This window comes from Crocuta crocuta, unplaced genomic scaffold (genome assembly GCF_008692635.1).
Source record: "Crocuta crocuta isolate KB4526 unplaced genomic scaffold, BGI_CrCroc_1.0 scaffold548, whole genome shotgun sequence".
In the NCBI taxonomy this organism is placed as follows: Eukaryota; Metazoa; Chordata; class Mammalia; order Carnivora; family Hyaenidae; genus Crocuta; species Crocuta crocuta.
In genome coordinates, this window is record NW_027528725.1 from 559,707 (window position 1) to 563,503 (window position 3,797).

The following is a 3,797-nucleotide window of genomic DNA, read 5'->3' on the forward strand; positions in this document are numbered from 1 at the left end:
CCCCCCTCCCCGCCTTCCCTCCCTTTTATTTAAATCCTGATTTTGCATGAGAGAGAGCCAAAGACAGTTTGGAGATCAAACGGCACAGCTCCCGTGAAATGCCAGGACAAAATGACAACAAAAAGGCTTGAATGACTTTTTACTAATAATAGCTCCCGATCATTTAGAAGCTGTATTCTGTTAAACTGCTGGTGTGGACCCTCTGGGAGGGGGTAAAGCCCTTGACATTCAGTGTTCTTGATTTACAGAGATAACAGGCGGTAGGCCGTGCGGGGGATTAAGCGCTTACCCAAGGCTTCCTCTAATCCTGCCTTCCATAATACTTCTTTTATCTGCTGTTCCGTTGTTCCCAACAGTCACACTGGTTTTCAGAGGCCTGGGATTTGCAAGTACCGTATTATCCATCCCCATTACCTAGAGTCGTTGCCATGGAGATGCAGTTGTTGCTATGGTCCTGATGCTGCAGAACAGAAGAAATCCCAGGGAAGAGACCCATCATTCAACAGAAGGTGAACAACATTTATTGAGCACCTACTATGTGGAGACAATAAAAATTCTTGGAAAGGTGCCAGAAACGTGGAGATGAGCGAGACATCAAACCCTGTTTTTAATTTGCTCTTAGACTACAGGGGATGGACACTCGTGTTCATTGAATAAGTTAATAGCCAATTGCTCATACAAATCCTTCACTTGGCAGAGGCCTTTAAAAGATTTTCTTTCATGGCAGGAGCCCAATGGGTATGTTGTACTTAAGTAGCAAGAAGCTTGCATGATATTTTGACGCCCACACCAAACTAAGGGAATGTTTGCATGATGCCATCCTCCTCCTCTCTCCCTCCAATCTTGGAGTTCACTTAGAGGCACCTTTTGCTAAACTTCCATTTTCATCCATTAAGGTTGTTCTCTCTCTGGCATCAAGGTAGGGGACCATTAGCAGAAGCCAGAGGAAAGCAATTTCAGAAGAGGGGGCCTCATAAAATGTGAACACTTGCAGTGATCCTGAACATTGCACTGAGGAAACTGCCACAGGCAATCACGTTCTGTCAACAGAATGTTCCACTTGGCTGCAGTCAAGACACAGGTGAAATCTTTCAACGTGGGGGTGCAGAAGAGAGGGGGAGTGAGGTGCTCCAAGGGAATTGGGCTGCCCTGGGTCACCCAGCACTCTTTCTTACATTGAGTCCAATTTTTATTCGACTTTGAAAAGATAAAAGGATGTAGGCCACCTGAAACTAATACAGTCTACGAGTCAACTATACATTAATTTTTTTTTTAAACAAAGATAGTGGGACAGAAAAAAATAAAGACGTGGTCGCTGTTTGTCCTCAAAGAGCCTGCAATCTAGCCGAAGAGGCAGGCTTATCTATAGGTATTCAGAATAGAAGGGGAAATGAAGCAACTCTTATGAACGATGAATATATAGCTAAAGACCAGAAAAAGAGCAATTAAGATCTGCTTCTACTTCAAGAGGATCCAAAACTCAACAGCAGCCCCTCTAGGTAAGGGGAGACCAGGACCTCAGAGACAGCTGTCTGGGGAGGCTTGTCCCATGGGAAGAGGGTTTGGAGCCCTCGGCCCAGATTTGTCCCTCTAGGGTTGCCTTCTCCTGGACTTCGGGACAGGGACAAATGCTTTTATTAATCAGACCCACACACAACATGCAATCTTTTCCTCAGGTGCCAGAGCATTCAGACGAGACTCAAATCAAGTGTCAAGGGTAAAGGGGAAGAAAGGAACTCTCTGAAAATAGTGCCAGTCACAAACGTGAGGACCTCACTTTGCTTGTGGCTCTCCCTCCCCCAGGAGCAATTCCCTCCTGGTCCTGCCTCCTAGCCTTGTGGTGGGTGCCATGTTGGCATCACCATGGAGGAATCTGTGCCAAGACACTCCTCTCCTCCAAGCCTGAATCAGGTGCAAGACGCTTTCAGAGAGGGGGTCTGCTGCTTATAGTTCAGTGCTGGCCTCTTTCCCAAGGAGCCACTTTGGAGGACCCCAAATGACCACCTTCTGGGAAGACGTCTTACCTGCCCACGGGGTCACAAGCTGCAGCTCCAGCAACAGCCATACCTGCACACAATACTATAGCCAGTACTGATAAGTGGAGATACAGACATGTAGAGCTGGGAGTGAGCACATGTGGGCAAAGGTGTTCGTTTTTATTCAACACCTGTGCTGGAACCGGGAGAGTGTCCTTCTAAGCTACCAATTCCAACTGAAGAGAAGGATGTGCCGCCATTTTGCCATCTTTCGAGGTAGAAAAGTAATATCCCTTGGCCCCTCTTCTTCAGATCCAATTTAGAGTCTTCTCTCTGGCTCTCTAAACCTCCAGTAGCTTCGCCTCCTGCCCTCTGCCACACGCACTCTGGACCCAGCGGCTCCCAAGACCCCCTTCCATCTGCAGCCGGGCTGATCTCATGAACAATTATGTATCAGCACCTGTAATGGGTCAGGTGCAGTCCCCAACACAGGAGCATGGGAAGCAAAGTCAAAAACATGACCCCTTCCTCAGAGAGCTTACTGTCAGCTCGTCACCACAGGAGGACTCATATGCACAGGAAGTGCAGGGTCAGTAACCCTGTGAGCAGGGGAGCGGGACTGGCTCATCAAACAGGAGAGCAGCATCCAAGCAAAGGGAGTGAAGTCACAGAAGCAAGAAATCACGTGGTACATTAGAAGAGCCCTGGCCCCTTCTGAGGTTGAGGGAGCAACTATTCTAAGGGTGGGCTAGGAAAAGATGGAGTTTCAGAGCCTGCCAGAGTCACCTCATGGAGGATCTGCGGAGCCAAGGACAAGAAGTTCATCTCCCTTCTAAAGCCAATGAATCCTCAGGTACAGGTTAAGCAAAGGGAGAGTGCATCTTCAGTTCTGGGGACACTGGATGAGGAACAGGACACAGACCAGAGGACAGCTCCTGGACAATCACAACGGTCCTGGGGAAGGTGCCAATGCCAGTAGGAAGGCAGGGAGTCCACCGTTAGGAAGGGGAGCCTGTGCAAGAAATGAGCAGCACACAAGAGATAAATATGCAGCACTGGGCAACTGACCAATGCTTTCCATGTTTGAAGGAAAGGCCAAAACAGTTATGCTTACTCCCTCTGATCTTGTGTCCAGTGGTTCCTCAGCCTGAAAGGCCTTCTCCTCTTCCTCATCCTCCAAGGCCGAGAACTACTCTCACCTCTTCCTGGAAGCCATCCCTGCCCACCTCCATGCCGGAAGCCGCACCTGCCTCTGTGGATGGCAGTCACAGCAAGGAAATGGCAGTGTTTGCAGCTCCTGCCATGAGAAATGAAAACTGGTACCTCTTTCTGCTACTACTGGCTCATGTTGGAAATGAGCCTGTTGGTATTGACCAGGCCTCACAATATTCCATATCAGACCAATATTCTGAACACAGATACTGCATAAGGAAAAGCATATTCGTGCCTTTACAAAAGAGATTTTAGATAAAAGCTCTATGGATCATTGTCAAAAGGCTCTTCCTATGGGCCTTGCATATCCAAGACTTAGATAATAAAGGGGGCTAAGAAAACAAGAGTACAACTGAGTCTGGTCCCATGTCAGAAGAACCTAATTTATAGTTACTTACTAACTGGTGATGTATGGCAGTCCCTTCCTCAAGGCCTACACTCCACAAACATCCTCCCTTACACTGGCAGCTGGGATGAGGTCAGATAAGAGTAATTAAAACATAAACCCAGATGCAAAGACTGATACATATAGAGCCCTCTTTGGTAGTTTCCACAAACTAACCAATTCAGAAACATTCATCCTCTTGAGAGCCAGACAGAATGACTCCT